Below are 12080 nucleotides of genomic sequence, written 5' to 3'. Positions count from 1 at the left end.
ACCCCAAATAATGTAACCCCGACACCAGACTCCAAATAATGTAACCCCGACACCAGACCCCAAATAATGTAACCCCGACACCAGACTCCAAATAATGTAACCCCGACACCAGACCCCAAATAATGTAACCCCGACACCAGACTCCAAATAATGTAACCCCGACACCAGACTCCAAATAATGTAACCCCGACACCAGACCCCAAATAATGTAACCCCGACACCAGACTCCAAATAATGTAACCCCGACACCAGACCCCAAATAATGTAACCCCGACACCAGACCCCAAATAATGTAACACTGACACCAGACACCAAATAATGTAACCCCGACACCAGACCCCAAATAATGTAACCCCGACACCAGACTCCAAATAATGTAACACTGACACCAGACCCCTAATAATGTAACACTGACACCAGACCCCAAATAATGTAACCCTGACACCAGACCCCAAATAATGTAACCCCGACACCAGACCCCAAATAATGTAACACTGACACCAGACCCCCAATAATGTAACACTGACACCAGACCCCAAATAATGTAACACTGACACCAGACCCCAAATAATGTAACCCTGACACCAGACCCCAAATAATGTAACCCGACACCAGACCCCCAATAATGTAACACTGACACCAGACCCCAAATAATGTAACACTGACACCAGACCCCAAATAATGTAACCCTGACACCAGACCCCAAATAATGTAACCCCGACACCAGACTCCAAATAATGTAACACTGACACCAGACCCCAAATAATGTAACCCTGACACCAGACCCCAAATAATGTAACCCCGACACCAGACCCCAAATAATGTAACACTGACACCAGACCCCCAATAATGTAACACTGACACCAGACCCCAAATAATGTAACACTGACACCAGACCCCAAATAATGTAACCCTGACACCAGACCCCAAATAATGTAACCCGACACCAGACCCCCAATAATGTAACACTGACACCAGACCCCAAATAATGTAACACTGACACCAGACCCCAAATAATGTAACCCTGACACCAGACCCCAAATAATGTAACCCCGACACCAGACCCCAAATAATGTAACCCCGACACCAGACCCCCAATAATGTAACCCCGACACCAGACCCCAAATAATGTAACCCCGACACCAGACTCCAAATAATGTAACCCCGACACCAGACTCCAAATAATGTAACCCCGACACCAGACCCCAAATAATGTAACCCCGACACCAGACTCCAAATAATGTAACCCCGACACCAGACTCCAAATAATGTAACCCCGACACCAGACTCCAAATAATGTAACCCCGACACCAGACCCCAAATAATGTAACCCGACACCAGACCCCAAATAATGTAACCCCGACACCAGACCCCAAATAATGTAACACTGACACCAGACCCCAAATAATGTAACACTGACACCAGACCCCAAATAATGTAACCCCGACACCAGACCCCCAATAATGTAACCCCGACACCAGACCCCCAATAATGTAACCCCGACACCAGACCCCAAATAATGTAACCCCGACACCAGACCCCCAATAATGTAACCCCGACACCAGACCCCAAATAATGTAACCCCGACACCAGACCCCAAATAATGTAACCCCGACACCAGACCCCAAATAATGTAACCCCGACACCAGACCCCCAATAATGTAACCCCGACACCAGACCCCCAATAATGTAACCCCGACACCAGACCCCCAATAATGTAACCCCGACACCAGACCCCCAATAATGTAACCCCGACACCAGACCCCAAATAATGTAACCCCGACACCAGACCCCAAATAATGTAACCCCGACACCAGACCCCAAATAATGTAACCCCGACACCAGACCCCCAATAATGTAACCCCGACACCAGACCCCAAATAATGTAACCCCGACACCAGACCCCCAATAATGTAACCCCGACACCAGACCCCCAATAATGTAACCCCGACACCAGACCCCAAATAATGTAACCCTGACACCAGACCCCAAATAATGTAACACTGACACCAGACCCCAAATAATGTAACACTGACACCAGACCCCAAATAATGTAACCCTGACACCAGACCCCAAATAATGTAACCCCGACACCAGACCCCAAATAATGTAACACTGACACCAGACCCCCAATAATGTAACACTGACACCAGACCCCAAATAATGTAACACTGACACCAGACCCCAAATAATGTAACCCTGACACCAGACCCCAAATAATGTAACCCGACACCAGACCCCCAATAATGTAACACTGACACCAGACCCCAAATAATGTAACCCTGACACCAGACCCCAAATAATGTAACCCTGACACCAGACCCCAAATAATGTAACCCCGACACCAGACCCCAAATAATGTAACCCCGACACCAGACCCCCAATAATGTAACCCCGACACCAGACCCCAAATAATGTAACCCCGACACCAGACTCCAAATAATGTAACCCCGACACCAGACTCCAAATAATGTAACCCCGACACCAGACCCCAAATAATGTAACCCCGACACCAGACCCCCCCGACATTCAGAAAGAGAATTGGAGGGATCCAATGGCTGGATATCCTTAAAGACAAAAATGTCCAGGAAGGATGGGAAATCTTGAAAAATGAAATTCTCAAAGCACAGTTGTTAATTCCGAAAAGAGGGAAGAATAGGAAGCAGTTAAGGAAACCAGGATGGATGAACACAGAACTTAAGCACATGCTAAAAAGGAAGAAAAAAATGTTTATAAAATGGAAAGAGGGAGGCATATCTAAAGAAGAATATAATGCTGTCTGCAGAACCTGCAGGACACAAATCAGATTATCTAAAGCTGAAAATGAATTGAGGCTTGCAAGAGATGTCAAAAGCAATAATAAAGGATTTTGGGGATATGTCAAAAGTAAAAGAAAAGTCAAAGATGCTATAGGATTTTTACAGGATGAAAATGATGAAATGGTAAGACAGGATGTTGAGAAGGCTGAACTTTTAAATTCCTATTTTGCATCTGTTTTCTCTCAGAAAGGAAATGTAACATCAACTGTTATTCACTGTCCTATTAAGGGAATAGAAGAATCCAGGATATCTATAAACAGAAAGATAGTGAGGAAACACTTAGCTAACCTAAATGAATTCAAGTCTCCAGGTCCAGATGAATTACACCCCAGAGTACTGAAGGAGATAGCAGAAGAAATTTTTGAACCCCTCTCTATAATCTTTGAAAATTCTTGGAGAACAGGAGAAGTGCCAGAAGACTGGAGAAGAGCAAATGTTGTTCCTATCTTCAAAAAGGGGAAGAAGGTGGACCCAGGCAACTATAGGCCGGTGAGTCTGACTTCTATACCAGGAAAGATCTTTGAACAAATTATTAAACAACATATATGTCAATACCTGGATAAGAATGAAGTGATTAAACAGAGTCAGCATGGGTTTGTAACTAATAAGTCATGTCAGACTAACTTAATTTCCTTCTATGACGGTATCACTGATTGGGTAGATCAAGGAAATGCTGTAGATATAGTATATCTTGACTTCAGCAAAGCATTTGACAAAGTCTCTCATACAATCCTTATTGAAAAAATGATTAAGTATGGAATGGACAAGGCAACTGTTAGGTGGATTCATAACTGGCTTAGTGATCGGACCCAAAGAGTGGTCGTAAATGGCTGCACATCCAGTTGGAAGAATGTCTCAAGTGGGGTACCACAGGGCTCTGTCCTGGGCCCTGTATTGTTCAACATCTTTATCAACGATTTAGATGAAGGAATTGAGGGTAAACTGATTAAATTTGCTGATGACACAAAGCTAGGAGGGATAGCTAATACTAGAGAAGAGAGAGGATTCAAAAAGATTTAAATAAACTGGAGAAGTGGGCAGCAACTAACAGAATGGTTTTTAACAGGGAGAAATGCAAAGTACTACATCTGGGCAATAAAAATGGAAAAAGCATATATAGAATGGGAGGAATAGGGCTAAGTGACAGCACATGTGAAAAAGACTTGGGTATACTAATAGATCACAGACTGAATATGAGTCAACAGTGTGATGCAGCAGCAAAAAAGGCAAATGCAATTCTAGGATGTATTAACAGAAGCATACAGTCTAGATCACGTGAAGTCATTATTTCCCTCTACTCCTCTTTGGTCCGACCTCATCTGGAATATTGTGTCCAGTTTTGGGCACCACATTTTAAAAAAGACATCAACAAACTGGAGCAAGTTCCGAAAAGAGCGACCAGAATGGTGACCGGTCTGCAAACCCTGTCTTATGAGGAAAGGTTGCAGGATTTGGGAATGTTTAGTTTGCAAAAGAGAAGACTGAGAGGAGACTTAATAGCTGTCTACAAATATCTAAAGGGCTGTCACATTGTAGAAGGATCAACTTTATTCTCATTTGCACAAGGAAAGACTAGAAGCAATGGGATGAAACTGAATGGGAGGAAACACAGATTAGATATTAGAAAAAACTTTTTGACAGTTAGAGTGATCAATGAGTGGAACAGGCTGCCACGAGAAGTGGTGAGTTCTCCTTCAATGGAAGTCTTCAAACAGAGGCTGGACAGACATCTGACTGGGATGATTTAGCGAATCCTGCTTTGAGCAGGGGGTTGGACCAGATGGCCCAGGAGGTCCCTTCCAACTCTACGATTCTATGATTCTATGATTCTATGAACCCCGACACCAGACTCCAAATAATGTAACCCCGACACCAGACTCCAAATAATGTAACCCCGACACCAGACCCCAAATAATGTAACCCGACACCAGACCCCAAATAATGTAACCCCGACACCAGACCCCAAATAATGTAACACTGACACCAGACCCCCAATAATGTAACACTGACACCAGACCCCAAATAATGTAACACTGACACCAGACCCCAAATAATGTAACCCCCGACACCAGACCCCAAATAATGTAACCCGACACCAGACCCCCAATAATGTAACACTGACACCAGACCCCAAATAATGTAACACTGACACCAGACCCCCAATAATGTAACACTGACACCAGACCCCAAATAATGTAACACTGACACCAGACACCAAATAATGTAACCCCGACACCAGACCCCAAATAATGTAACCCCGACACCAGACTCCAAATAATGTAACACTGACACCAGACCCCTAATAATGTAACACTGACACCAGACCCCAAATAATGTAACCCCGACACCAGACCCCCAATAATGTAACACTGACACCAGACACCAAATAATGTAACCCCGACACCAGACCCCAAATAATGTAACCCCGACACCAGACTCCAAATAATGTAACACTGACACCAGACCCCTAATAATGTAACACCGACACCAGACCCCAAATAATGTAACCCCGACACCAGACCCCCAATAATGTAACCCTGACACCAGACCCCAAATAATGTAACCCCGACACCAGACCCCAAATAATGTAACCCCGACACCAGACTCCAAATAATGTAACCCCGACACCAGACTCCAAATAATGTAACCCCGACACCAGACCCCAAATAATGTAACCCCGACACCAGACTCCAAATAATGTAACCCCGACACCAGACCCCAAATAATGTAACCCCGACACCAGACCCCCAATAATGTAACCCTGACACCAGACCCCTAATAATGTAACACCGACACCAGACCCCAAATAATGTAACCCCGACACCAGACTCCAAATAATGTAACCCGACACCAGACCCCAAATAATGTAACCTCGACACCAGACTCCAAATAATGTAACACTGACACCAGACCCCCAATAATGTAACACTGACACCAGACCCCAAATAATGTAACACTGACACCAGACCCCAAATAATGTAACACTGACACCAGACCCCAAATAATGTAACCTCGACACCAGACTCCAAATAATGTAACCCCGACACCAGACCCCCAATAATGTAACCCTGACACCAGACCCCTAATAATGTAACACCGACACCAGACCCCAAATAATGTAACCCCGACACCAGACTCCAAATAATGTAACCCCGACACCAGACCCCAAATAATGTAACCCCGACACCAGACCCCCAATAATGTAACCCTGACACCAGACCCCTAATAATGTAACACCGACACCAGACCCCAAATAATGTAACCCCGACACCAGACTCCAAATAATGTAACCCGACACCAGACCCCAAATAATGTAACCTCGACACCAGACTCCAAATAATGTAACACTGACACCAGACCCCCAATAATGTAACACTGACACCAGACCCCAAATAATGTAACACTGACACCAGACCCCAAATAATGTAACACTGACACCAGACCCCAAATAATGTAACCCCGACACCAGACCCCAAATAATGTAACCTCGACACCAGACTCCAAATAATGTAACACTGACACCAGACCCCCAATAATGTAACACTGACACCAGACCCCAAATAATGTAACACTGACACCAGACCCCAAATAATGTAACACTGACACCAGACCCCAAATAATGTAACCCCGACACCAGACCCCAAATAATGTAACACTGACACCAGACCCCCAATAATGTAACACTGACACCAGACCCCAAATAATGTAACACTGACACCAGACCCCAAATAATGTAACACTGACACCAGACCCCAAATAATGTAACCCCGACACCAGACCCCAAATAATGTAACACTGACACCAGACCCCAAATAATGTAACCCCGACACCAGACTCCAAATAATGTAACACTGACACCAGACCCCAAATAATGTAACACTGACACCAGACCCCAAATAATGTAACCCCGACACCAGACCCCAAATAATGTAACACTGACACCAGACCCCAAATAATGTAACCCCGACACCAGACCCCAAATAATGTAACCCTGACACCAGACACCAAATAATGTAACCCCGACACCAGACCCCCAATAATGTAACCCTGACACCAGACCCCTAATAATGTAACACCGACACCAGACCCCAAATAATGTAACCCCGACACCAGACTCCAAATAATGTAACCCGACACCAGACCCCAAATAATGTAACCCCGACACCAGACCCCAAATAATGTAACCTCGACACCAGACTCCAAATAATGTAACACTGACACCAGACCCCCAATAATGTAACACTGACACCAGACCCCAAATAATGTAACACTGACACCAGACCCCAAATAATGTAACACTGACACCAGACCCCAAATAATGTAACCCCGACACCAGACCCCAAATAATGTAACCCCGACACCAGACTCCAAATAATGTAACCCGACACCAGACCCCAAATAATGTAACCCCGACACCAGACCCCAAATAATGTAACCTCGACACCAGACTCCAAATAATGTAACACTGACACCAGACCCCCAATAATGTAACACTGACACCAGACCCCAAATAATGTAACACTGACACCAGACCCCAAATAATGTAACACTGACACCAGACCCCAAATAATGTAACCCCGACACCAGACCCCAAATAATGTAACACTGACACCAGACCCCAAATAATGTAACCCCGACACCAGACCCCAAATAATGTAACCCCGACACCAGACCCCAAATAATGTAACACTGACACCAGACCCCCAATAATGTAACACTGACACCAGACCCCAAATAATGTAACACTGACACCAGACCCCAAATAATGTAACACTGACACCAGACCCCAAATAATGTAACCCCGACACCAGACCCCAAATAATGTAACACTGACACCAGACCCCCAATAATGTAACACTGACACCAGACCCCAAATAATGTAACACTGACACCAGACCCCAAATAATGTAACACTGACACCAGACCCCAAATAATGTAACCCCGACACCAGACCCCAAATAATGTAACCCTGACACCAGACACCTTTGTGTGGGAAATTTCCGGTCCGCATAGTGATGATTGGCTGCAGCGGTTTGATCGGGAGTTGTCACTCGCTCTCTTCATGTTGTCAGATGCAGACACCGAAGGCTCCGCCCACCTGTGACGTGGGGGGCGGGACCGGCAGAGCTGAGATGCGGCTGACAGCGGAGACCTCGATAGTCGGAGAGCGGAGCGGCCGGGAGGATTATGGACGTGTGAGCGGAGGGAGCGGAGCATGTGGATCCCGCTGCTGTGTGCGACCTGCTGGGGGCTGCTGAGCGCAGGTGAGAGACCCCGGTGCCCCGAGTGTGCGCCCCGAATCACCGTCCCCCCCGATCACCATCATTGTGTGTCCCCCAGAACATCTACCCCCCTGATCCCTCCCGACACCCCGCAGTGTTCCTGCTCCTCTGCTGCGCCCCGATCACTGATCCCCAGTGTTTCTGCTCCTCGATCACTGCTCCCCAGTGTTACTGCTCCTCGATCACTGATCCCCAGTGTTCCTGCTCCTCGATCACTGCGCCCCAGTGTTACTGCTCCTCTGCTGCGCCCCGATCACTGCTCCCCAGTGTTACTGCTCCTGTGCTGCGCCCCGACCACTGCTCCCCAGTGTTACTGCTCCTGTGCTGCGCCCCGATCACTGCTCCCCAGTGTTACTGCTCCTGTGCTGCGCCCCGATCACTGCTCCCCAGTGTTACTGCTCCTGTGCTGCGCCCCGATCACTGATCCCCAGTGTTACTGCTCCTGTGCTGCACCCCGATCACTGCTCCCCAGTGTTACTGCTCCTGTGCTGCACCCCGATCACTGCTCCCAGTGTTACTGCTCCTCTGCTGCGCCCCGATCACTGATCCCCAGTGTTACTGCTCCTGTGCTGCGCCCCGATCACTGATCCCCAGTGTTACTGCTCCTGTGCTGCTCCCCGATCACTGCTCCCCAGTGTTACTGCTCCTGTGCTTCGCCCCGATCACTGCTCCCCAGTGTTACTGCTCCTGTGCTTCGCCCCGATCACTGCTCCCCAGTGTTACTGCTCCTGTGCTGCACCCCGATCACTGCTCCCAGTGTTACTGCTCCTGTGCTTCGCCCCGATCACTGCTCCCCAGTGTTACTGCTCCTCTGCTGCACCCCGATCACTGCTCCCAGTGTTACTGCTCCTGTGCTGCGCCCCGATCACTGCTCCCCAGTGTTACTGCTCCTGTGCTGCACCCCGATCACTGCTCCCAGTGTTACTGCTCCTCTGCTGCGCCCCGATCACTGCTCCCCAGTGTTACTGCTCCTGTGCTGCGCCCCGATCACTGCTCCCCAGTGTTACTGCTCCTGTGCTGCGCCCCGATCACTGCTCCCCAGTGTTCCTGCTCCTGTGCTGCTCCCCGATCACTGCTCCCCAGTGTTACTGCTCCTGTGCTGCGCCCCGATCACTGCTCCCCAGTGTTACTGCTCCTGTGCTGCGCCCCGATCACTGCTCCCCAGTGTTACTGCTCCTGTGCTGCTCCCCGATCACTGCTCCCCAGTGTTACTGCTCCTGTGCTGCGCCCCGATCACTGCTCCCCAGTGTTACTGCTCCTGTGCTGCGCCCCGATCACTGCTCCCCAGTGTTACTGCTCCTGTGCTGCTCCCCGATCACTGCTCCCCAGTGTTACTGCTCCTGTGCTGCTCCCCGATCACTGCTCCCCAGTGTTACTGCTCCTGTGCTTCGCCCCGATCACTGCTCCCCAGTGTTACTGCTCCTGTGCTGCGCCCCGATCACTGCTCCCCAGTGTTACTGCTCCTGTGCTTCGCCCCGATCACTGCTCCCCAGTGTTACTGCTCCTGTGCTGCTCCCCGATCACTGCTCCCCAGTGTTACTGCTCCTGTGCTGCTCCCCGATCACTGCTCCCCAGTGTTACTGCTCCTGTGCTTCGCCCCGATCACTGCTCCCCAGTGTTACTGCTCCTGTGCTGCGCCCCGATCACTGATCCCCAGTGTTACTGCTCCTGTGCTTCGCCCCGATCACTGCTCCCCAGTGTTACTGCTCCTGTGCTGCGCCCCGATCACTGCTCCCCAGTGTTACTGCTCCTGTGCTGCGCCCCGATCACTGATCCCCAGTGTTACTGCTCCTGTGCTGCGCCCCGATCACTGCTCCCCAGTGTTACTGCTCCTGTGCTGCACCCCGATCACTGCTCCCCAGTGTTACTGCTCCTGTGCTGCGCCCCGATCACTGCTCCCAGTGTTACTGCTCCTGTGCTGCGCCCCGATCACTGCTCCCCAGTGTTACTGCTCCTGTGCTGCACCCCGATCACTGCGCCCCAGTGTTACTGCTCCTCTGCTGCGCCCCGATCACTGCTCCCAGTGTTACTGCTCCTGTGCTGCGCCCCGATCACTGCGCCCCAGTGTTACTGCTCCTCTGCTGCGCCCCGATCACTGCTCCCAGTGTTACTGCTCCTGTGCTGCGCCCCGATCACTGCTCCCCAGTGTTACTGCTCCTGTGCTGCACCCCGATCACTGCTCCCAGTGTTACTGCTCCTCTGCTGCGCCCCGATCACTGCTCCCCAGTGTTACTGCTCCTGTGCTGCGCCCCGATCACTGCTCCCCAGTGTTACTGCTCCTGTGCTGCACCCCGATCACTGCTCCCCAGTGTTCCTGCTCCTGTGCTGCTCCCCGATCACTGCTCCCCAGTGTTACTGCTCCTGTGCTGCTCCCCGATCACTGCTCCCCAGTGTTACTGCTCCTGTGCTGCGCCCCGATCACTGCTTCCCAGTGTTACTGCTCCTGTGCTGCGCCCCGATCACTGCTCCCCAGTGTTACTGCTCCTGTGCTGCTCCCCGATCACTGCTCCCCAGTGTTACTGCTCCTGTGCTGCGCCCCGATCACTGATCCCCAGTGTTACTGCTCCTGTGCTTCGCCCCGATCACTGCTCCCAGTGTTACTGCTCCTGTGCTGCGCCCCGATCACTGATCCCCAGTGTTACTGCTCCTGTGCTGTGCCCCCATCACTGCTCCCCAGAGTTACTGCTCCTGTGCTGCACCCCGATCACTGCGTCCCAGTGTTACTGCGCTTCTGCTGCACCCCGATCACTGCGCCCCAGTGTTACTGCTCCTGTGCTGCACCCCGATCACTGCGTCCCAGAGTTACTGCTTCTCTGTTGCGCCCCGATCACTGCTCCCCAGTGTTACTGCTCCTGTGCTGCACCCCGATCACTGCGTCCCAGTGTTACTGCTCCTCTGCTGCGCCGCGATCACTGCTCCCAAGTGTTACAGCTCCTCTGCTGCGCCCCGATCACTGCGCCCCAGTGTTACTGCTCCTCTGCTGCGCCCCGATCACTGCTCTCCAGTGTTACTGCTCCTGTGCTGCGCCCCGATCACTGCTCCCCAGAGTTACTGCTCCTGTGCTGCACCCCGATCACTGCTCCCCAGAGTTACTGCTCCTGTGCTGCACCCCGATCACTGCTCCCCAGTGTTACTGCTCCTCTGCTGCACCCCAATCACTGCTCCCCAGTGTTCCTGCTCCTGTGCTGCACCCCAATCACTGCTCCCCAGAGTTACTGCTCCTGTGCTGCACCCCGATCACTGCTCCCCAGTGTTACTGCTCCTCTGCTGCACCCCAATCACTGCTCCCCAGAGTTACTGCTCCTGTGCTGCACCCCGATCACTGCTCCCCAGTGTTCCTGCTCCTCTGCTGCACCCCAATCACTGCTCCCCAGTGTTCCTGCTCCTGTGCTGCACCCCGATCACTGCTCCCCAGTGTTCCTGCTCCTGTGCTGCACCCCAATCACTGCTCCCCAGAGTTACTGCTCCTCTGCTGCACTCCGATCACTGCTCCCCAGTGTTACTGCTCCTCTGCTGCACCCCGATCACTGCTCCCCAGTGTTACTGCTCCTGTGCTGCGCCCCGATCACTGCTCCCCAGTGTTCCTGCTCCTGTGCTGCACCCCGATCACTGCTCCCCAGAGTTACTGCTCCTGTGCTGCACCCCGATCACTGCTCCCCAGAGTTACTGCTCCTGTGCTGCGCCCCGATCACTGCTCCCAGTGTTACTGCTCCTGTGCTGCGCCCCGGTCACTGCTCCTCAGAGTTACTGCTCCTGTGCTGCACCCCGATCACTGCTCCCCAGTGTTACTGCTCCTCTGCTGCACCCCGATCACTGCTCCCCAGTGTTACTGCTCCTGTGCTGCACCCCAATCACTGCTCCCCAATCACTGCTCCCCAGTGGTACTGCTCCTGTGCTGCACCCCAATCACTGCTCCCCAGTGTTACTGCTCCTGTGCTGCACCCCAATCACTGCTCCCCAGTGTTACTGCTCCTGTGCT

At 50.8% G+C, this 12080-nt stretch overlaps 1 long non-coding RNA gene across 1 annotated transcript in view; it reads right to left on the bottom strand.

Moving 5' to 3' along the window:
* The window catches only part of LOC141077579 (uncharacterized), a 51776-nt gene extending 43685 nt beyond the window's left edge, over positions 1 to 8091 (bottom strand). The window contains exon 1 of the long non-coding RNA XR_012227591.1: positions 7803 to 8091. This is a non-coding gene — a long non-coding RNA (uncharacterized lncRNA). The remainder of the gene's footprint in view (positions 1 to 7802) is intronic.
* Between the last annotated feature and the right edge of the window lie 3989 nt (positions 8092 to 12080).

This window comes from Dendrobates tinctorius, unplaced genomic scaffold (genome assembly GCF_039654945.1).
Source record: "Dendrobates tinctorius isolate UK_male_01 unplaced genomic scaffold, ASM3965494v1 ptg000458l, whole genome shotgun sequence".
NCBI classification, from domain to species: Eukaryota; Metazoa; Chordata; class Amphibia; order Anura; family Dendrobatidae; genus Dendrobates; species Dendrobates tinctorius.
Note: the sequence above shows the minus strand (reverse complement) of the source record. Positions and strands in the feature narration are given on the sequence as shown.